The sequence below is a fragment of the Pleurodeles waltl genome, chromosome 2_2, assembly GCF_031143425.1.
Source record: "Pleurodeles waltl isolate 20211129_DDA chromosome 2_2, aPleWal1.hap1.20221129, whole genome shotgun sequence".
Taxonomy (NCBI): Eukaryota; Metazoa; Chordata; class Amphibia; order Caudata; family Salamandridae; genus Pleurodeles; species Pleurodeles waltl.
The window spans coordinates 431,613,308-431,637,983 of NC_090439.1; positions in this window are offsets into that span (position 1 = coordinate 431,613,308).

The window sequence follows — 24,676 nt, forward strand, 5'->3', positions numbered from 1 at the left end:
GTGTGGCAAGCCCACAGCAACACCCACTGCACGCCCTTTCCACTCAAAGTTCTGCATGTGAAAGGGCTGTATTTACAAGGTGGCATTAAGCCACAAAAAGTTACTTAACGCCACCGTGTAAATATGGTGCAGTGCATAGCACCACCGGAGCATCACTGCAAGTGATGTTCTGGTGGCGCTGGGGCTCTTAAATATGCCCCTGGGTTTGGTATCTACTTTAGCACCCAGCAGCACACTATAGTCAATTTTATGAAAGTAAATAAACTGTCCCCGTTTTTCAGTGAGACTCCAGTATACCAACATTTGGCGTGTGGCAGCACCACAAGCTTTTCAGCTGTGCTGCCCTGTGCCAAATAGAAAGGGCACAAATGCATTGTATCTACAAGATATGGTGCACTCCTGCCATTTAAGCCAACACTGGTGCAGAAATTGCTGCTGAGTGCCAACACAGGCACCCTTGCACCATGGTGCAAGGGTGTCTGTGTTGTTGGCACAATTATTTTGTGCAATTGTTCTTCTGCACAAAAACAATAACAAGAGGTGTTTTCCTCATTCTTTTTGTGCTGCAGAATGCAGCACATGTGGAAAGTGAAAACAACAAGTGTAAATTTAAACATTTCCCCTTGTTACGCTTTCTCTGGGAGGTGTACGTTTTTGGAGCTGTCTGAGATTTACACAGCTGGTAAAGCTGGGGCAGTGTCAAAAGGCATGGGTGTTAAGTGGGAACACCCAGAGCAGCACCCATGGCATGCCTTCCCGACAAAGTGTGAAGCAATGCAGTGACACTCAGGTGGCACAGGGGGCTTGAAAATAAGCCCCCATGTTTTTTATCATAGCCCTAAGCACAATTGACTGAACAATGAATGGAACTTAGCCAACATACTTTGGGGTTTATTTATAAGCCCCTGTGCATCCCTGGAATGTCACTTTTAGTTACGGTCCGGCGGTGCACACTTCAGGGTCATATTTACAAGGCCATGTAAAGCCACCCTGTATGGCTTCTCCTTGCCTTGAAAATATGGACTGAGGCAACACAGTGCAAGTCATTGTGTTGCCTCACACTTAGGAGGGAGGAATGCCATAGGCGTTACAGTGGGTATCTCAAGTAACACCCATCGCATTTGGCACTTTGCCAAATTAACAAGACTTTTCGAAGCTGGGAATGCATCAAAAACCTACACCTCTGCAGGGGAGACGTAAGGGAGGAACAACACAGTGAAATACTTTTATTTCTCCTCGTTTTTCCTTTTTCTATGTGTGCTTCATGCTGCAGCACACATAAAATGAGGAAAACGTATCTTGTAATTGTTTTTGTGCAGGAGGTTTCCTTTCCTGCACAAAAGCAATCATCCCAGCAATGCAGACATCCTTGTAATATAGTGTAAGGGTGCCAGGGTTGGTGCATGGCAGCCTATTGTGCACCAGCACAGGGGAAAAGGACAGGAACGCACCGTATCTTATAGATACAGCACATTCCTGTCCTTTTCTTTTGACACAGGGCAGCGCAGCAAGAAGGCTTGCAGTGCTGCCCTGCCCCAAAAACTTGTAAATATGCCCCTTGGTGGCCGAAATAAATTGAATGAATTAGTCAAAATCATTTTTCGGATTTGATGTCTTTTGCCACAAAGAAACTGCCAAAGGTGGTTCTTAATTCCTGTTACACTTGTCACTTATTTTCCTTATCTTCTGACTTTGATAGCAAAAATCTAAATGACTCAGCTTTGTTTTCTCTCATCACACTTGTGGGATTTCGTTCCAGGTGGAACTAGGCCACAATGCTTTCCTGCTACAAACAATGCACTTTCAATAATCTATTCCTATCTCATGTTTTATGCTGCTGCTCAGCATTGATTTCTGAGCATGGTCTTTTGTTGAAACAGACATTCAATGAACTGGGGATTTGCACATGCCACGCATCAGTGATAACATATTCCAACATTGATAATCCCCAGTTAATTAGTAGATATTTAAAGTCTATGGACAAAGTCCTAAAATTGTTTCATAGTTGTTGGTCTACAGCAGGGTTCTGCAAAGTTGGTCCTGGAGCGCCGGGTCCATGCCAGATTTTTAACATATCCACATTTAGAAAAATTTAGATTTGTGAAATATCTTTTTTCTAAATGTTGATATGCTAAAAACCTGGAATTGACCCAGCTCTCCAGGAACGACTTTGCAGAACCCTGGTCTACAGCAAACTTCATTTGAGTATGCAAGCATTGTTTTCTGATTTGAATCTTAAAACGGTGGCTAAAACATTTTTTTTTTTTTTTTTTTTTAATATCACATGGTCCCCTTCTGTGACTACTGCACTAGAGAGTTTCTGTTTTTTTTAGAACCAGGCAGTAAATTCATTTTATCTTTTGTAATGGTGTTCTGAACTTTGCAAGTAAACAGTAAACTAAATCAATAACGCCAGCACTCTGTGTAATCTGTGTAAGCTTCACTGGGGCACTGCACTCAATTCCAGAACACATTGCAGGATCTCCGACACGGGAACAAACTCCAATAGTTTGCGGCGGCGCTGAGTAGTGTGCATCAGTGAAAGCTGGGCCCATAGTTTAAAACTGTGGCTCCATTTCTTGCTAACAGTGAAGCTGGCCACATTACCTAGAGGGGGCACGTTCCATCTACAGGTGGGTGTGGTGTGTCACTGCATCAGCTTGAGGGAACTGGATTCGGTTATCTGAAAAACCTATGCCCCCCCACCACCACTCTTGGAGTACTCCTCTTTGGCACACTGTGAAACTCTTCATAACTGGCAAACAAAGTAAAGGGGTAAAGGTGTTGCTTCAATTGTACTGGGCTTTTCCATCATGCAAATGAGGGAACAACCCTTTGGGTATGGCAGATGCTAAATATTCACTCTCACAATCCATGCTACAGAAAGGACCACTCAATCATCTTCAAACATTTCTGTAATACTAAATTGCCCCATTGGTATAAAAATGAGTACAAACTCTATTTGCAACACAGTACACTTTTTGTAATACATTCCGAGGTTCTTCCACATAATGAGTGCCTCATCTGTTTTATTTTTTTCCTATTCTCTTTTAATTACAATAGTATAAATTTGCCATAAATATGATGTACTTGGCAAACTGGTGTGCCGGTTTTGTACATGTCCATTCCAAACACAGAGTAGGCTTCAGCCTACAGACTCTATTCACGCAATTCACTCCAACAGGAGATAATCACGCTACATGATAAAACCAAACTTGGGCACTCTACTCTGAAAAACCAATTCACAGCTGCTCATGTTCAAACACCCTAAAGAATCTATCTTAAAATGTGCGCCAATCAATGTAAGATCCACCTACGTTAATGCCGCCGAATTTTTTGACCATGTAATTCCAACAGGCACATATATAGTATAGCCTTTAACCAAAGAAATAACTGGTCAAGCACCACAGCTCACTATCTTTCATTCACATCCTTCGACCATCTTACAATCTAAATTAAACTGACTCAAAACAAAGACATTTATTTCTACATTGTTTACGTCCAACAAGGGTACAACACAAATCGAGTGATCTTATTACCCCTATCTTAACCCAATATTCCATGAATTGCTTTCAAAGGGTCCTTGTATGTCAGAAAATAACTTGAGGTTTGAACAGTTCAGGTAAAAAGGCAAAAAATACATGCAAAAATAAAATGAAACCAGAGACATGGAGATTGGGTAAGACTGGATTAAGGTAGCTGGGGCTAAGATAAAGGAGCCGGATCTTCCAGGTCAAAGAGAAATTGTCATCCTATCAGAACAGCAATTGGACTCCATCCTGATCTATTTAGGCAGCCAGGAAGTTGGTACAAGTCACTTCACAAGTGGTTGATTGTATGGTTCCCTTACACTCATTTTATTTACTGTATATCTCATTTCCTACATCTTTATTTTGCCTTTCCCCTGTCCCTTGTGTTTCCTTCCTTTCTGGCATACTTCCTAATATGCTTTTTTTCCACAACCTTGGCCTTCATCCACTAATAGCTACTCACTGTTACTGTCACTGCTCAACGTTTACTGGAGCTACTGAGATTGTGTATGGTTTCCAGATAATTACTCGGCTTGTTAATAATGGGTATCACTTATGGAGAATCAGGTTCGTGACACTAGGATGGGGAGTGGGCTATGACAGTGACCACTGGTATTTTTGCATGTCTAATGAAATATCCTTTTTGTCATGGTAAGAGTAGCTTCATTTGTGGTGAGTGTGTTCCATTTAACAACTCTGAGGTAGAGAGAGAAGTGTACCAAGGGGAGCCACTGCAAAGCGATTCATTCCAATGTAGCTCTCTTTTCGCCCCTTACCCTTTTACCCTCCAAAGAACCTTTAGGGTGGTGATTATCCACTTCTTAGTGTTTAGAGGAAAGTGGTGGACTACCACTTGAGCCGATTCCTTCCACCTTTCCCACTATCCCTCCTGGTCATTCACTAACGGATTTCAAAATCCTCTGTAACATCTGGAAAAAACCTCCAACTAACCCTACCATCCGGGACATGTATAAAATCATTAAACAATAGTACCCCCTGAAGATGGGTTGGTCATTTTTCCCTACCCTATCACTCTACATCACTGGACGACCATCAAATTAAAAAACAACTAAAGCCATCTCAGAGTTGACACCGCTATTAAAAGACATCTACATCTACCAACTCTTTGAAGAAATGAAAAATATATTGCCTTCAACAACACGAAGCTCCCCAGGAGTGCTCACAAATAAAACAAGTCACATTGAACACAATCAACAAACTATCCCCCTCGATTCCATGGTTCATGAAGGATAAAATACCCCCCAAAACAACTACAAGATTAGAAGCTTAACAGAAACGTCAAACCTCAGCATCCATTCAAGGCCTAAAATATCAACAACAAAAAAATTCAGAAAGATCGTATCCTTCATGCAAAGATCAAATTATTCAAAACTCACTTCGGTGAGGCATGGAGGTACAGTAAGATGCTCTTCTAAACCAGCAAACATTTAATTAACACATCAAAAGACACAAATACATTGAGCTCAGACAAACCCATAACAACAATTTTAATTTTGGTGCTGAGGAAATTCTAAAAATTCATAGCAGGATACAAAATATATTATAAACACCATATTTGAAAACATTCCATGCAGAATTACATCAACACAGTTAATATTTAATTAAAAAAAACTTGGGCAGGGTCATACATATCATAACATCAATGAAACCTCCCTCAGAGTCGATTCTGTACCAGCCAACCTGATAAACATTTGTGTCAATGAAATTGCAGCCTTTCTGCTTAACATAACCAACTCTTCTCTTCAGGTAGGTTTTTTCATCCTCCCTCAAATTTGAACAGCTCATACCTCTTCTGAACAATAGCTTTTATCCCAGTGGCTTCCAAACTCTGAGACCAGGTATCAAACTACCATTCTTTGAAAAGGTCTTAGAAAACGCTGAATTCATTCAACTTTCCTACAGCCTATTAAGTAACAACTTCCTAAACTCCTACATGTCTGGATGCTCCCCAGGATGCAGCATGGAAAGTGCTACACTTCAAATCATGGACAATACCCCAATGATGACACATCTGCCTTCTACTTGACTAGTCAGAACCATTCAACACTATAAACCATAGAATCCTTCTGAAAATCCAGAATAGAAATGGAATGTATTGTTCTGAAATGATTTCAGTCCTTTATCATCTGAAGACAATAGTTTGCAAATATGGGCAAATTCAGATTGCGCCCGAATCTTCTATTCTGTGTTGTACCCTGGGGCTCTATCCTATCATTTCTCCTAGTCAGACTTTATATGGAGCCTTTCTGGCCCATGGTGCACACTAGAGGAATAAGAATTCAGAAGTAAACTGACATCTTCCAAATCCAAATCCATCCCAAAATGTCAAACCTATTGGTCATTACGATCTCTCAAATAATCATGGGAAACCTCATAAAGTGGATTCATTCATGTTTTTCTCAACATAATACCTCTTAAACTGAATGTCCATTAAGCAGTACCAAAGCACATGACAAAACTGGCTACAAAAGTTCATCAGACCTATGCACTATAGCGGGCTCTTTACCCGGTCACACAGGTAAAAGTAGGTTCCAGGCACAGGTCACAGCAGCACATGCAGTGTAGGTGTTGTACTGTGGAAAGTCAGGAATCAAGTGAGGATTTAGATAGAAAATGGAGGTCACGTCCGCAAGATCTGATAACGCGTCCCTCTTTATTACACATCAGGACTCGTTTTAGGCCAATGAATCTTTTGACCCAGTTGAGAGACACCTTAGGTTGAGATAGCTAATCAATATGTCAATCAATACGTCAATAATGTCATCAATATTTATTACAGCAATGCATTTCACTTTAGTCAAAGAAATAATCAACTCAAGACATCACCATGACATTGCAGTCATGAATAACCACACCAGTTTTAGTATGAATTTAGTGATGTTTATTCCCTATTAATTACATTTCTAGAAGCATGTAGGTTAATCTCAAAACCAAAACACTTAATAAAATTGTCATAATTTGGCAACTAGAATAAGACTTTATCAAAGCAAGGAACGCAATTAATAGAACATAACACAGCGTCAACATAGGTCAACTTCAGCAAAGTGTCATTAACGCGTCAGTTCAACAAAGCATAGATTCTGCCGTTTGTCTATTTGCGTCAATTCAGTGATCCCCTGTCCTACACACTGATTAGCATTAGCATGTTGGGCTTCATGCAAAACAATTTAGAAAACCAATTTGGAAAACATCTAGCTATGGTCTCTGTCAAAAGTAAGCAGTTGGTACCTAGAAAGAAAAGCAAACAAACAAATCACAATTTCATTGTCATAGTTACCCTCCAAGGTTTGGGTCAGCACTCAGGTTTGATCTTCGTCTTTAGGACATCAATTGATTCGCCATCAGTCAAAACTCATCTCTGGGGCAAAAAGGGGCACTTCCCTCATAAGGAGGTAAAGTGTAAATGGGCAATTTAAGGAAAAGGATGGTTTAAGCAAAACCAAAATAAGTCACCAAACAGAGTGACAGAGTTTCTGGATAAAATCAATAGCATTTCCCTACCTAATTCTAATGGCTCCCCGTGTCATAGGTTTTTATCCCTTTTTCGTTGTTCATTCCCCTAAAACTTGATTGGTCAGATGTTGCACCCCACTATCTTTAGCCAATTGGAAAACAGATTATGTCATTAATCTTTCACTCCACATTAATTCTCAGACTTTTTATTGGTCCATCTGATTGACGTCTTCAGAGGTAACACGTCCGGTATGATTACATCCTTCTGTAATTCTTTGCACATCTTCGGTCAGTAGCTCCATTGTCTGTACCGGTTTGAATGACCTTGTACATTATACTAATCTACACTGTTGCATTTTTGTTAATACCTTTCTACAGGCAATACGAATTTCATGAGAACAGATCTACTATTTACATTCAGCTTCTAGTTTGAAGAAAACAAGAGTTCATGTCCTTTTTCGAGTCAGCACACTGCACGTTTAGAAAAACACATTTAATATGAGAGCCAGGCAGCTAGGCCTGGACTCATGCTAACTAAGGCCTACAAGATTTATTTAGCAAAACTTTAATAACATAGTCATTATTGATTAGTACAAAACCATTCTTTAACATAACATTAGTCATTTTTATTAGTCCCCGTATACATTGGCGGCCACTCCCCGTGGTCACATTTCAAGTGCACGTTTTAGCCAAATATTCTATTACAATTTCTATGCTGCATTATTATACATTAGTTCATAAACATTTCATGTTAATATAGATTATATAAGCTACGCTCTCTCAGATCCTTAGGATGGATATCGGTATATCACACATATCAAAACTAACACTGCCTCATTCCAACTCCACCTTCTAAAAAAACTCAATTATGCCTTCCCATCTGAAGATTTCAGGACAACTTTTCAAGCCCAGTACTGTTACACCCAGATGGCAGCAAAGCTTTACTCCTTGGTTTTCCAAAGTCTACAATGACGCTCTGTGCACGACCACATATCTTGTCCCGGGTACCAAGAAATCAGATCATATCATCTTACTGAATGCTAGCTTACAGCTCAAGACGGCCTGAACCAGTCAAATTTGTTTATGCATGAAATCAGCCTAGGAGAGGAGTGAAAAACAGCTTTGAGGGGTGCAAAAGCAGATATAGAGACGCTGTAGGAGAATATTTCTATAATCGGTTCCTAAAATAACTAACTCCTAACGGGGACGCGCATTGTTTGGTGAATGGAGGGGGCAGGAGCCCTTTAAAAGGACGGCCGCGCTCCCGCTTCGCGGGCCACGCGTTGTTTGGCGAAAGGAGGAGGCAGGAGCCCTTTAAAAGGACGGTCGAGCTCCTGCTTCGCGGGACGCGTGTTGTTTGGTGAAAGGAGGGGGCAGGAGCCCTTTAAAAGGATGGTCGCGCTCCCGCCTCCGGGGCACGCGTTGTTTGGCGAAAGGAGGGGCAGGAGCCATTTAAAAGGACGGTCACACTCCTGCCTTGCGGGACGCACGCAGGCGGCGCCCGGGCAAAGCCCGGGCCAAGGGAGGGCTCGTCCTTCGCCCGTCATCGCCAGGAAGAGACTGGGCTGGGACCCCTCCCTTTCATTTTTGCTATCGGAGGAGCTTGATTTCTGGAGAGTTGCTGAATCAAGGGAGGCGGAGAGGAGTCCTCGCCATCTGTGTCTTGAGTATTTAAATCTATTTTAACTTAGTCCGCCCCCTGTATCCTGCTGACCTATACACGTACAAGGCGACAGTAAGGACCATTGTGCTATAACCTCAGGGGCTTTGGTGATTCTTGTGGTAGGAGGTCGTGGCTGGACAATTTTTTCAAGACAGAGGATAGAGCTTGAGTATAAGTTGGCCTCACTCCTACCTAGCTTGGGGCACTGAAACCAACACATATATTAAAGAAATATACAGTGTTTCTTTCTCTGATAAAGCATTAACCTGCCCTACCAGGAAAACGCAAAGGAGACAGTCGGGAAAGGGATCCCACCCAGGAGGTCCCCCCACCCAGGTTGATAGCAAGCTACTTAACCTCAGTAATGGGCGCCATCGAGTCGGAGATAGGGAGAGTAGAGACCACTTTAGAGTTGTCTTTTGAGAAAGTAGGAAAGGGTGGGGGGGGAGGGGAGGACTATGCCTGTAACATCTTCATTAGGCAAGATAAAGACAGGAAACCTATGTGTAGCAACGGAAACTGATCTAATTACTCCTACAACTCCAGAGAGTCTACCCCAAAAAACAAAACTGGGAAGTAATTCCACCCCATACTGCAGTAACTCCCACAGATTCAGATGGATCTCCTACAGAGAGTTATGCGTTTGGAAAGTCTCTAGTAGGAACAGAGAAGAAAAAAAGGAAATGTCTATCTAACCCCTTAAAAAAACTAATTATAGGGAAACAGCCAAAAGATAGGAAAAACCCGGGTCCACTTAATACTTGTTTTTCTCAGATTGAAGACCAACTCAGAGATATAAAAAAGCTGTGTTCATTGGTTCTGGAGAGAGTGGCTATCCTTAAGCAGAAGGTTGAGCTTATAACAAATATAAACCCTATACCATCGAGGGCAGAATTTCAGAAGAATCATTTAGCCCCTGAATGCTTACCAGCCCCGGCCATTAATCAGCACCAAAACTACAGACTGATTCCTGCTCAGAACCCAACCCTAAAACCCCTGTATTCAGAAGTACTCCAAGATTCTACAAATCCAGTCTCAGTGGGGCACAACCAAGCCAGAAGGCTTAGTGGGTCAGGAGATTATAAGAACTCAAACAGCCTGCCAGAGGATCCCGCTGGTATGTGCTCTCTATATTTTAATCCTGGAAAATGTCCCTATATTAGAAAATACTCACCACGAGTCCCACATATCACTGTTAAATAAAGTGACACATTGGGTAGGAAAGCATTCGGGAGGGCGGGTAGATTTCTATAGGGACATTTTAACTGTAAGAAGGGTCCCTTGGGTTGGTTCATCCACTAAAGCATCACCTGGGGACTGCATCATCATAAACTTTAGGAGCCCCAGGATCGTCAATGCTTTGTATTACCACCTTTCGACTATGAGACCATCTGTAGGGCCTATAAGAGCACAACGTCTGTCCAAGTTTACTCCCCCAACTTTTAATCCATGCTATCTTAATTCAACTCGCCCTGGGAATCAGAATTTTAGCAACCCTGGCCCCTCTAACTCCCCTGATACTGTCCTGGCATTGTCTAACAGATATGAGCCTCTGGCCTCACTGGAGCAGCTAGACTGACCATCAGTAACTGGGCCTTTACTGCAAGACCCCTTGGAGACAAATATATTGCCACAGTCCCTCTCGTAGTCTAAGGGAGCTTCCAATATACATGACACACAGGGTATGACAGCCCTAGGGATTATTTCCTGGAATTTTGCACGCTTAAAATCAAAAATTGGAATCTCTGACTGGATAAAATTAGTGACGGAAAATCTGGGAGACCTGGCTCATAGAATCCCCGCATATTAATGGCTACACTACATATAGGCGGTCATTCCAACCCTGGCGGTCGGTGTTAAAGCGGCGGCAAAACCGCCAACAGGCTGGCGGTAAAAAAAATGGTATTCCGACCCTGACGGAAACCGCCAACAGAGACGCCACATCAACCCACCGCCTGCCACAGCGGTACAAACAAACAGCGCGGCGGTCACCGCCAACAGACAGGCGGGAGTCAATGTACCGCCCACAGTATCACAACCTATCCAATCCGCCACCTGTTCCGGTAGCCCCGCCGATAAAAACATGGCGGAAACAGCCATTTCGAATTGAAAACGCTCACCTCCATACACCCCACGAGGAATACGGACAGCATGAAACCCGAACTCCACATACTCCCAGCGATAGTCTTCCTGCTCCTCTACCAGGAGCACGAACGCCGGCGCAGAAGACAACGGTGAGTACTGCACCTACGACACAGGGAAGGGGGGAGGGAAAAAATTACGGGGACACACATACGCGACACACCCACCCTCACCCACTACAACACACACATCAATGCATAGCAATACATCACAGTTACCCCCCCCAAACCCCGTGGAAGAATGCAAAGACAAAAGGAAATGATGCTAAACAATTAAATATATTGCAATACAGCGATAAAAATGTATATACACATCAAAAACTCTTATATACAGAAATGTCCAAGTCCGAGCATTGTAGCAGGCATTGTCCGTGGACCACTGGGCCCAAATCACATGGGCAAAGCCCACACAGGATACCTGACTCCAACGGAGAGAACACTGCAGGGGCATCAGATAGCAAAACTACAGGCACCTCAGGGGGAAGAGAAGGGGGGCACCTCAGCCAGATGAGTGCACCACGCCAGATCCACGAGGGGCCTCCATGGCCACTGTTCAATCCTGGGGAGTGCAAAGCCACAGTCTCACAAGTCCAGACAGTGGGTGGCCTGCCCACTGCTCAATCCTGGGGAGTGCAAAGCCACAGTCTCACAAGTCCAGACAGTGGGTGGCCTGCCCACTGCTCAATCCTGGGGAGTGCAAAGCCACAGTCTCACAAGTGGATAACAGTCTCCACTGGTTTTGGAGGGGGCCTGGTGCCCAGAGTGCCTCGTGCAGCCCTGCCCGACACAGATGCGGGCCAGCCCCTGCCGCTCATGGGCCAGCAGTGCCTGCGATGGAGTGGCCAGTTCAGCGGTGCTTGAGACGGCGGTGCCCAGTGTAGCGGTGCTTGAGACGGCGGTGCCCAGTGTAGCGGTGCTTGAGACGGCGGTGCCCAGTGTAGCAGTGCTTGAGACGGCGGTGCCCAGTGTAGATGTGCTTGAGACGGCGGTGCCCAGTTCAGCGGTGCTTGAGATGAAGGGCCCAGTTCAGCGGTGCTTGAGACGGCGGTGCCCAGTTCAGCGGTGCTTGAGATGAAGCGCCCAGTTCAGTGGTGCTTGAGACAGCGGTGCCCAGTTCAGCTGTGCTTGAGATGAAGGGCCCAGTTCAGCGGTGCTTGAGACGGCGGTGCCCAGTGTAACGGTGCTTGAGACGGCGGTCCCCAGTTCATCGGTGCTTGAGATGAAGGGCCCAGTTCAGCGGTGCTTGAGACGGCGGTGCCAAGTTCAGCGGTGCTTGAGATGAAGGGCCCAGTTCAGCGGTTACGGCCATGGCGGGGAGGTCATTTGCCACCTGACCTGTGGCTGGCGGGGCCCTCCTGCCCATCTGTCCTGTGGCTCGCGGGGCCATCCTGTGCAGCTGTGCCCGGGCTGTTGGTGGCCTCCTGCCCACCTGGGATGGGGCTTGCGGGGCCCTCCTGGCCAGCTGGGCTGATGGCGGTCTTGTCGGCCGTGCTGCCCTTCCCAGCCTTCCCTGATCGCCTGTGGCCCTTCCCTACCTTGGGCGGTGTGCCAGCTGTCTCCACACTCCCTGCCGGAGTCCTGGTAGGGGTTTTAGTCCCTGGTGTTTTCACCCTCTCGCGCCGGGCACTGCCTATCTTGGGATGTTTCTCCGGGGGTGGGCTGCCCGTGCCTTGGCTTCGCACCAAACTGGCTGGCCTGGAGGGTGGAGCACTCCACAGTCCATGGCAGACTGTGATGACAGGGGCCGGTTTTGTCGTGGCTGAAGTGCTGACTGTAGCCCTATGACATGGACGGGGTGGGGGAGTTGGTGGAAAGAGGTTGAGTTTGGATAGGAAAAGCTTTTTAGGAGCAGTGGGACGGGTAGGTGTAGTGGGTATGGGAGTGGAGGAAGAGGTTGTGGTTGTAGGAGTTGCAAGTCTGGTGGCTTTGGGTGCAGGTGCTTGGGCTGGAGGCTATCGTGAGGTGGATGGCTGTTGGGTGGGTGGCTGCCTGCGTTTGTGTATCTTGGAAGAGGGGGTCACAGACACACTGGGAGAGGACACAGGGGACGTGTAACTGGCATTGGGGGTGGTGACTGCACGTGTGCGGGGGGTTCTGGTGTGTGTGCTGCTGAGGGACGTAGTGGCTGAAGATGTTCTGCATGCAGGTGTGAATGGAGATGTGACAGGGAGGGAGGAGCTGGACACAGTGGAGGCAGTGGGTGTTGGTATGTCTGTATGTGGATGTTGCTTGTGTGAGTGCCTGTGTGATGTGTGGTGCTTATGTCTGGCTGAGCTTCCCTTGGGTGTTGAGGTGTGTGCAGGCTGGTCTAATGGTGTGTCTGGGATAGGCAGAGGTACAGGTGATAGGGTATGGGTGGAGGAAGTTGGAGGGGGGAGGCTAGAGACAGGGACAATGGCTGCCATCAGTGCCGAGGCCAGAGTCTGGAACGATCGCTGAAGGGCCGCCTGACCAGAATGAATGCCCTCCAGGTATGCATTACTCTGGTGCACCTCCCTTTCTACACCCTGGATGGCATTCAAAATGGTAAACTGCCCAACAGTGAGCGTCCTCAGGAGGTCAATGACCTCCTCACTGAGGGCAGCAGGGGTGACAGGGGCAGGGGCTGAGGTGCCTGGGGCGAAGGAGATGCCCACCTTCCTGGGTGAGCGTGCACGGGCCAAACGCTGAGGGGCTGCTGGGAGGGCGGTGCTGGTGCGGTGGGTGGCAGCTGTACCTGTTGTTGCGGGGGGCACGGATGTTGCCGCCACCACAAGCGAGCTCCCTTCAGAGGACGAGTCGGTGTCACTGATGTCTGCCCGAGTCCCCGCTGTGGAGCTCGCCTCGCCCTCCGTCCCACTGGTGAATTCGGAGTCCGTTGCGTGGCCCTCCATGGCTATGTGGGATGCAGCTCCCTCGTGCTCCGATGCCACTTCTCCTCCGCCTGATGATGCTAATGCACACATGAACAGGAAGACCACAAAAAAAGGGGGGAGAATAAAGACATGTTGAGTGCATGCATTGGCTACACCGTTGGCGGACAGGACAGACACAGAAGCCCCCTGTACTACGCCGCGCACTTGGGGTCGACTACTCAATCCGTGGGACATGGACACATAGATGACACAGGCCCATGAATAGCTGTACTTGGCACCCTACTGAGGTGGGGGGCGGGGGCACAGGGCCATGCCTTACGGAGGGGCCTAGCCTACAGAAATCGCCCTGGCCTAGGGATACCCACAGCCCTCTTCCCCCACCCAGACACCTCCACTGCGCGCAAAGTCAGCAGTATGAGGTTGTACTCACCCCCTTGTGTCTGCTGTGATGTCCTCACGCGCCCAACCAAATCGGGGTAGGCCACCGCCAGGATCCGGGACATCAGGGGGGTCAAAGTCCGACTGGCACCCCTCCCACGTTGGGAGGCCATCCCCAGCTGAGCCTCTGCCGTCTTCCTGCTCCAGCGGCGGATGTCCTCCCATCTCTTCTGGCAGTGGGTGCCCCTTCTGTGGTGGACCCCCAGGGTCCGGACGTCGTTGGCGATGGCACGCCAAATATCGATCTGGTGGGCGCTGACCTATATGAAATGTACAGGGGGAGAAGAATAGTCATCACCTTCTGCACCCTCAATGTGAGTGGCCCCCCATCCCTACCCTTGCCATGTGGCACATGCTCTCACCGTCGTTTGATGCATGCCTCAATCGCACCCCTCCCCCCATCTTTCATCCACCCCACTCAACACAGGCATAGCCCATAAAGCATGCTCCCAGTGTATTTACCTGTTTGTCTGGAGGACCGTAGAGTAGCGCGTACTGGGGGTGGACCCCATCCACAAGTTTCTCCAACTCCTCCGCAGTGAAGGCAGGGGCCCTTTCCCCAGTCGCATGAGCCATTGTCTCTTCCAGACCGAGGTCACAGCAGCACTTGCAGTGTAGGTCCTCTCCTGTCGAAGATCAGGTATCGAGTGATTAAGCAGATAGAAAATGGCGGTCACGCCCGCGGCGGTGCGTACCGCGACCGCCGGCGCACATGGTCATTGGCTCCTGAAACCCATAGGGTTCAATGTTAACCAATGCTGCTTTGCGCCGCGGTCTGCGACCGCCTACCACCATGGTGTGCAACGCCAGCGCATTTACCTCAGATCCCATTGTCGCACTTGACAGGTCAGGCAGCTGCCATTTCAGGGGCCCACATGGCTTACTTTTTACTGCGTCATACATACCTAGGCCTTGCATCAACACTCATACAAAGCATTCAATGGATTGAGAATCGTGTTCTGTGGGTTGATTGACTCTGTGCTCGCTGTTGTCCTTCATAGGCACCGTCCGCTGGGACATGCAAGGAGATGGAGGCATCCTCCGGTGTACAGACCGCTGGTGGACCTGTCGACAATGGAGGAAAGACATGTCATACTGACATACAGGCTTGACCGTGCCACTATTCATGAACTGTATGCCCAGCTGGAGCCAGACCTGATGTCAGCAATCCGCCAACCCACAGGGATCCCCCCTCAAGTGCAGGTGCTGTCAGTGCTCCATTTCCTAGCAAGTGGGTCATTTCAAACAACAGTGGCCATATCATCAGGGATGTCCCAGCCTATGTTTTCCAAGGTGTTGTCCAGAATGTTGTCTGCCCTGCTGAAACACATGTGGAGCTACATCGTTTTCCCTGAGGTGGGGGATTTGCCTACAGTGAAGGGTGATTTCTATGCCCTTGGACATACCCCCAACGTCATAGGTGCCATTGATGGGACCCATGTGGCTTTGGTCCCCCCCCACAGGAGTGAACAGGTGTACAGAAACAGGAAGAGTTATCATTCCATGAATGTCCAGATGGTGTGTTTGGCAGACCAGTACATCTCCCATGTTAATGCCAAGTTCCCTGGCTCAGTGCATGACGCGTACATCATGCGGAATAGCAGCATCCCTTACGTGATGGGTCAACTCCAGAGGCACCGTGTGTGGCTAATTGGTGACTCTGGTTACCCCAACCTGTCATGGCTACTGACCCCAGTGAGGAATCCCAGGACAAGGGCAGAAGAACGCTACAATGAGGCCCATGGGCGAACTAGGAGGGTGATCGAGCGGACCTTCGGCCTCCTGAAGGCCAGGTTTCGGTGCCTCCATATGACAGGTGGATCCCTATTCTACTCACCAAAGAAGGTGTGCCAGATCATCGTGGCCTGCTGTATGCTTCACAACTTGGCTTTGCGACGACAGGTGCCTTTTCTGCAGGAGGATGGTCCAGATGGTGGTGTTGTAGCAGCTGTGGAGCCTGTGGAGAGTGAAGACGAGGAAGCCGAAGAAGACGACATAGACAACAGGAACACAGTAATACAGCAGTATTTCCAATGACACACAGGTAAGAATACACACCGGCATATTACATATACTTAAAGACTACTTCCTCTCTACTGTCTGTCCTTTTCACCCAGTGTATGGTAACTGAGTTGTGACTTTCCCTTCCGATTTCAGAGATGTGGGCCCCACTGTGTGACATCTGCTTTGTTTCCCCATGGACTACAGCTGTGTGACATTGGTATGTTGGCATCACAATGTAAATAAGCATTTTGGCACGGTAATGTCTAATACATTTGTTTAAAAAAAACAGCCAGACTCCTCATTGTTTTGTGCAGTAACTGTGTTTATTACAGTGCTCTATATTGGTGGGTGTTTGCAAATTGTTGAGGGGTGATGGTGGAGGAATGTCCAGACTATTAGTATCACAGGTGCATTGTCCAAATGCCTGTGGAAAGTGGAGCAGGGGCAGTTTGAGGATGGACAGGGTGACAGTGTGGGACAGTGGGATGACAATCAGGGAGGTATCCTTTCCTGGCGGGGGTCTTGGCATCTTACTCTGTCTTCTTCCTGGATCTCAGGGACCGCTTGCGGGGTGGTTCTCCTTCTGCAGGGGGTGGGGTGCTGGTGGCCTGTTGGTCCTGTGGCGGGGCCTCCTGTCCACTAGCACCGGCAGAGGTGGTAGGCAGTTCTTGGTCCATGCTAGTGTGAGGGGCCCTTTGTGGTGCCACAGTGTCCCGCAATGTGGTGACTACCAGATTTAGAGCCCCTACAATGGTGCCCAGGGTGGAACTGATGGTTCGTAGTTCCTCCCTGAACCCCAAATACTGTTCCTCCTGCAGGAGCTGGATCTCCTGAAACCTGGCCAGTACCGTCGCCATCGTCTCCTGGGAATGATGGTAGGCTCCCATGATGGAGGAGACGGCCTCGTGGAGAGTGGGTTCCCTGGGCCTGTCCCCCCCCTGTCGCACAGCAGCCCTCCCAGTTCCCCTGTGTTCCTGTGCCTCTGTCCCCTAGACTGTGTGCCCACTACCACTGCCCCCAGGTCCCTGTTGTTGGGGTGGTGGGTTAACCTGGGTGCCCTGTAGTGGTGGACACACCGCTGATTGACGTGTCCTGGGGATAGAGGTATGGGCCCCCTGGGTGGGTGCTGTGCTGGTGTTCCCAGAGGGGGGAAAGGTCTGCTGTGGCCTGTGGCTGTCTGAGGGGAACCGACTGTCCCGAGGTCCCCGATGGGCCGGGCTGGTCATCTAGATCCAGGTCGACAGAGCTGCTGTCATCACTGTGGGCCTCTTCTGGGGGTGGAGTGGACATTTGTGGACCCTCCTGCGCGGTGACGTGGCGTTCGGGTCCTGCAGGGGTATAAAGGCATGATTATTGCATCTGTATGTGGCATGGTGTGCAATGGGGGGGTGCCCGTGTACCCCAGTGCTTGCATTCCTGTGTGGGGGCTTTAGTGACGGTGGTTTGGGGGGGATAGGTATGTGCAGTGGGCATGCTTTGGTGATGGGTGTCCATGCTTTGTGGTCGCATGCAGGGCTTGGTGTTGGGATGGGTGGGTTGTGATGGTGAGACATTTGCAAGGAGTAGGAGTGATGGGGGTGAGGGTGAGGGTGGGGGTATGAGTTGGCATGCTGGTGGGGTGGGGGGGATGAAGTAGTGAAAATTAGACTTACCAGAGTCCATTCCTCCAGATACTCCGCCGAGGCCCTCAGGATGCAGGATCGCTAATACCTGCTCCTCCCATGTTGTAAATTCTGGGGGTGGAGGTGGGGGTCCGCCGCCAGTCCGCTGAACCGCGATGTTGTGCCTGGATACCGTTGAACGCACCTTCCCCCGTAGGTCGTTCCACCGCTTCCTGATGTCATCCCTATTTCTTGGGTGCTGTCCCACAGCGTTGACCCTGTCGACTATTCTTTGCCATAGCTCCATCTTCCTGGCAATGGACGTCTGCTGCACCTGTGTACCGAAGAGCTGTGGCTCTACCCGTACGATTTCCTCCACCATGACCCTGAGTTCATCCTCAGAAAACCTGGGGTTTCTTCGCAGTGCCATGGGGTGGTGTAGGTGATGTGTGGGCTGGATTGTGTGGTGCTAAGTGTGGTGATGTGTATTGGTGTGTTGTGTGAAGTGCGTGGTAATATTGCTGGGTGATGGTAATATGCGCGTCTGGGTGCTCGGTTCTCTATTTCTCTGTGCGTGGTCTCGATTCTTTAGGAGTGGGGGTTTGTGGGTGATGTGGGTGTGTGTTTTATATTGTGTTGGGTGTGTGGGAGTGGTGTTTGTATGTGTATCAGGTGTGTGTATTTTGAATTGTCCAATGTGGCTGTGTTTTGTAGATGTGTGTGTATTGTGAGCGCGGCGGTGTGTACCGCCAATGGAATACCTCGTTTGAAAGACCGCCGCGTGGATTCGTGGGTCGTGATAGTGTGGGCGTATTTCTGTTGGTGTGACGGTGTCGGTTTGGTTATCGCCAGTTTCTCGCTGGCCTTTGGTGTGGCAGACTTTTGTGGGTGTCTGTATTTTGGCGGATTGCGTGTTGTGGGTCAGAATGACCGTGGCGGTTTACCACGGCCGCGGCGGTGTGTTGGCGGTCTTCTGACAGCGGTATGCGCTTTTTACCGCCAATGTTGGAATGACCCCCATAGTGTCCCTGCAACTAAGGCCTCCGCAGGCAGAGCTAAGGGTGGCCTGGCTACTTTTCTGTCTATAAAGACCGGAGGGATGGAAGCACGTGTTGTGGGAACATCTCCCTTTTTTTTGGCTTTATTTCTGAAGTTAGCAGAGCCTTTTCACACACTACTGATCAACTATTATAATAACACCTTTGACAATTCTGACACAAGTGTGGTTGGTAGCTTGGAGACGTTAATACAAAAGGCAACAACCATTAGCAGAAAGGACCTAAGAATAATCTGGGTCAGCGATTGTAATGTCCACTTGTGTGAGCCAGAGTTCTTGGACTGCTGTGGACTCTTGGATGAAAATGATAACCCCACTCAACATTTTAAACATTCTCCATATGGGAATGCTCTTAACAGCTAATTCTCTACTTTTCCCTATACCAGCTATTAGAGGGGTACCAACATTTATAAGGGGAGACACTCATACTACAATTGATTATACTATCTACTCTAGAGATTTATCCTCTATTGCAGGGCAATTTAGGGTGACCCCGACCTGTATTAGTGACCATAACCCCTTATCTATTGTGATTAATTTGGATTTGACGAGCGAATCAAGAAGAGGGAAGCGACACCCTGTTATGAAGTTCTCAACCCAAAAAGGACTCACAATTAAATGGGGAAAGATAGACAGCAACAGTTTCTTTAAAGACCTATTGTTGAATAAACGGTCAGACGTCATGACATCCCTGGATGAAGATAGGGCCCCTATGAAATTGTCCATGCATTTTCCTCTTTGACAAAGTATATGGCGGAGAAATTACAGCCCTCTGGCACTAATAAAGTTTATGGCCCAAGATGGTTTAACCACACATGTACCACATCCTTAAGCAAGCTAAAGAAAATAATTAGTGCATCTCCCCAAGATCGACAAGCAATTAAAATTGCTATGAAAATTATAAGGAAACACTAGCCAAGAGGAAAGCCAAACTAAGTGAGTCTGCGTGGGAGGAACGGATGGAAGCAAGTAAAACTAAAGATACAACTGCATTTTGGCGTGTGGTTAACTCTTCACTGCTGAATGATAAATATGAGATGTCCATGGATACTGTCATTCCAGCCAAAACTTGGGTGGACTATTTTAAAAAAACCTTTGCTATAGAGACAAATGTTCAATTAGAAAAGTCAAACTGTTTGAAGTTCATAGGAAACGACCAGTCAAGTCTGGCCTTTAGCAATATTATAAGCGTGGACGATGTTAAACAAGCCATTCAAGACTGCCCTTCCGATAAAGCTCCTGGCCCAGACAGAATCCCTGCTGATTTATATAAAGCGCTTCCAGGTTTCTGGGGGCCACTGCTTACCAATATCCTGAGATCGGCTGTGACAGGCCCTTTAGTAGATACCTGGAAAGAGGCGATCATCGTCCCGATTTTCAAGAAGGGAGACAGAGCAGATCCTTTGTGCTATCGCCCAATTTCTCTATTGGACAGCTCAGTTAAAATTCTAGGTCGAGTGATCCTGAATAAGTTAGAAAATTGGGCGACTGAATCTCACTCCCTTTCAGAAATACAATTTGGCTTTCGGCCAGGTGTGGGCACAGTAGAACAAACTCTTAACTTGACCCTCATAGTCCAGAAATATACCAAAGTTAAAAGGGGGTGTATACATTTAGCATTTATGGATCTGTCCTGTGCCTTTCATACAGTTAACAGGGAGAAACTGTGGATGGTAATGCTGGACATGGGCGTGGATAAAGATATAGGCCCTCATTCCGACCCTGGCGGTCAAAGACCGCCAGGGCCGGTGATGACGGAAGCACCGCCAACAGGCTGGCGGTGCTTCCCTGCCCATTCTGACTCCGCGGTCAGAAAACCGAGTCCAGCGGTTTCCCGCCGGATTTCCCCCGGCTGAGCGAATCCGCCATGGCGGCGCTGCATGGGGATTCTGACCCCCTTCCCGCCAGCCTGTTTCTGGTGGTTTTTACCGTCAGAAACAGGATGGCGGGAACGGGTGTCTAGGGGCCCCTGGGGGCCCCTGCACTGCCCATGCCACTGGCATGGGCAGTGCAGGCGCCCCCTAACAGGGCCCCAGCCTGCTTTTCACTGTCTGCTATGCAGACAGTGAAAAGCGTGACGGGTGCAACAGCACCCATCGCACACCTGCAAATCCGCCGGCTCCATTCGGAGCTGGCTTCTGTGTTGCAGGCCCCTTTCCCGCTGGGCCAGCGTGCGCTACCTTAGGTAGCGCCCGCCGGCCCAGCGGGAAAGTTGGAATGGCCCCAGCGGTCTTTTGACCGCGGGCGGCCGAATGGCGGTTCCCTCCAGGCCCCCATAGTCATCTTACTTAGTAAACTTCACGCCTGTACAGAGGCTCGGGTCCGCTATTCCCGGGAGGGAGATTTGACAGAGAAATTTCCCTCACTATAGGGGGTCAGACAGGGCTGTGTCCTGGCCCCTTTTCTTTTTCTTTTGTATATAAATGGGCTAGAGAAATTTCTTTGTGAATCAGGGAAGGACTCCCCAGTCATCAATAATTCCCCAATTCCTGTACTCTTGTATGCAGGTCGATGCTGTACTCATTTCAAGGACAGCAAACTGCCTCCAGATTTTATTAAATGCTTTTAATACTCTTATGGGGAACCTTGGTCTTAAAATTAACAGAACTAAGGGGGTGATTCTGACCCCGGCGGTCTTAGACCGCCGGGGCCAGGGTCGGCGGGAGCACCGCCGACAGGCCGGCGGTGCCCCGCAGGGCATTCTGACCGCGGCGGTAAAGCCGCGGTCAGACCGGCAACACTGGCGGTCTCCCGCCAGTGTACCGCTGCCCTGTTGAATCCTCCAAGGCGGCGCAGCTAGCTGCGCCGCCGAGGGGATTCCGACCCCCCCTACCGCCATCCAGTTCCCGGCGGTCCGCCCGCCGGGAACCGGATGGCGGTAGGGGGGGTCGCGGGGCCACTGGGGGCCCCTGCAGTGCCCATGCCACGGGCATGGGCACTGCAGGGGCCCCCGTAAGAGGGCCCGTACAAGTATTTCACTGTCTGCTTGGCAGACAGTGAAATACGCGACGGGTGCAAATCCACCCGTCGCACCTTCCCACTCCGCCGGCTCGATTACGAGCCGGCATCCTCGTGGGAAGGTCGTTTTCCCCTGGGCTGGCGGGCGGCCTTTTGGCGGCCGCCCGCCAGCCCAGGGGAAAACTTGAAATACCCGCTGCGGTCTTTTGACCGCGGCGCGGTATTTTGGAGGGCGGAATTCTGGCGGGCGGCCTCCGCCGCCCGCCAGAATCAGAATCACCCCCTAAGTCATTTGTGATGAAAATCGGACCCAAATTAGCAAAAACTAAAACATTTGCTTTAGATGGATATGAGATGCTGAAGGTCCCACAATTCACGTATCTGGGGGTCCCCATTGATTTAGATTTTAATTGGAAATTTTTTGTTAACATGCGCTCAATACAATTCCAAAAAGCCATAGAAGCAGTTTTTAGGTTTGCCAAAAGACTCCGAATTAAACCTGTCAAAGAAATGCTGACTGTTTTCTCCTCCAAGTGTCTTTCTATTGCGACATTTGGAGCTGGAGTCTGGGGGTATGCAGAATGTTCAGGACTCCAGATTGTAGAAAATACATTTTTAAGAAGGTTATTAGCAGTCCCTCAATCTACACCGGTGATGTTTTGTCATAAAGAAGTAGGCTTGAGATATATACCTAGCTATATAAAGCTTCAGCCTGTATTATTGTGGTTAAAAATCTGGACTAAGCCAGAAGCGTTTTTATGCAGAAAGGTGATACAGGATTGTCTCCTCTTATCAGGATCTTTGGATATACCCTGGCTTAGATATGTCTATCTCTCCCTCCTCTCATTAGGACTAGGAGATTTTTTCTTTAAACCGGATACTTTAACTAGACAGGACATTAAAAAGGTTAAAGACATATCCTGGCAGAAAAACCAGGTCATGGAGCCAGCCTCGGGTGTAACTAGATCATGGACGAGGCATGAGACACAACAACTCCAACCAAAGCTATATTTGACTACTATTAATCACGAGTGACAAGGGTTTTTGCTTACAAGGCTACGTTTAAATACCTTACACTACCTGGTAGCATTTCCAGTATGCGGAACCTGGTTCAAGACCCTTCCTCCTTGTCGCTGTGATGGAAAGACATCTCAGAGTACATTGCACTTTATGCCCTTTTGCACTTTATATGTTGTTCCGAGAAAAAGGATTTTACGTCCATTATTTTTATCTAAAAGTATTAGAACTAGTCAGCTTGCTTATTCACATTTACATAATTTGGGAAACATGGACATAATTCAGGCTGTCTTAAATTTTATATATGCTGCTCATGGTATTCGGAAAATGTATTAATAAAGTTTTTAGTAATTTTATGATTGAGAAATTTGTATGTTGTATTTATTGGATGTCTTTTATGGTCTTTTTGTACCGAATAAAGTAATGAATGATGAACTAACTCCTGAACCACATGACCAAGTCATTTATGGTTAGTTTATGGACAGATGTGCGAACGCATTTTCTTGTCTCAAACCCTGTGATTCAGTCAATTGCGGAGTTTGAAACAAAAAACATGTGTTTTTCAAGTGTAATTAACCCATTTAGTGATTCAGAAACGTTACCAAATTGCTAAATGGGTTTAGGAAACCATTAGGAATCGATATTTAGGAGTGGCCTACCTTCCAAACAGCGATGTCTTAATGGATGTATTAATGTGCATTAATGCTCTGCTACTGAAATCCCGTTTCAAAACATTCATATTTTACAGACTCCTGAAATGTATTGGCGACCTGTTTGCAAATTAGAAGGGTTTGTTGTGAATGATCGATTGATTTTTTTTTTTTTTTTGGGAATAGGCAGTAGGTTTTGCAATAAGTTGGTATACAAATTGCGACCACTTTTTGCAAATCCATTCTTAGTACATCTGGCCCACTGTGTAATACAGCTGTGGTGTTGATGCCAGTCTTCTTGATATGAGTTGATACAGTCAAGTTTGAGTCTAGCCATATTCATAGAAATTTGCCTCCTTGAATAAGGACAGGAACCAGCGCTGTGAAGAATATTTGACAAAAATATATCTATATCACAGATTTACTATAAATTAACAAATTGTTATCTGTGTGAGGGTTATATCTTGAAACATGATTATGTTGCCTCTGTACATAATCAATTACCTAATTAAACTGTGCATATTAGATAAACAGATTGACACCACCACAACTTAGAATCACATATAGGTGGTCATTATGACATTGGCGGTGAATGATAAAGTGGCGGTAATACCGCCAACAGGCTGGGAGTAATTACCACCAAATTGTGACCATGGCGGTGATAATTCCCATAAACAGCCAATGTACCACTCCAACCGCCAGGGCGTTAACACCACTGACCACGGTGGTAGCCATCAATAGCCAGGCGGAAGACAAGGTAATGCCACCATATTATGACACAGCACACCGCCACCATTTCTGTGACGGTACCAACGCCATCAAAAGCCTGGTGGAAACACACCACAGAAGATGAAAGACTCACCATTAGAGACACAAAGAAGATAAACGCCGCCATGGAACCTGAACTGCAGGTCTTCCCAATGCTTTTCTACGCCATGCTTCACCTGGAACACCAACGAGGACGACAACGGTGAGTACAGCCACCTAGGACATAAGGGAGGGAGGGAGGAAAAGGAGAGTGACACACACACAAACAACACACACCATACACACAACCAGCTGCAGAAGAAAACCAGTCTCACAGGAAAAACACGCTATAATAATGCAAGGACAGCAGTAAGGCAGAATTGAAAATGTATTCGCATACTAACAACCACCATCAGTACCGAAGTGACAAATATTATACAAGAACAATTGTCCAGAAAGGGCCAATGGCCAGTACAAAGTACAAAAGGCCCACATGGCCACAGGGCAGCATCCAAGCCCCAACTTGATCCTGACATTCTCC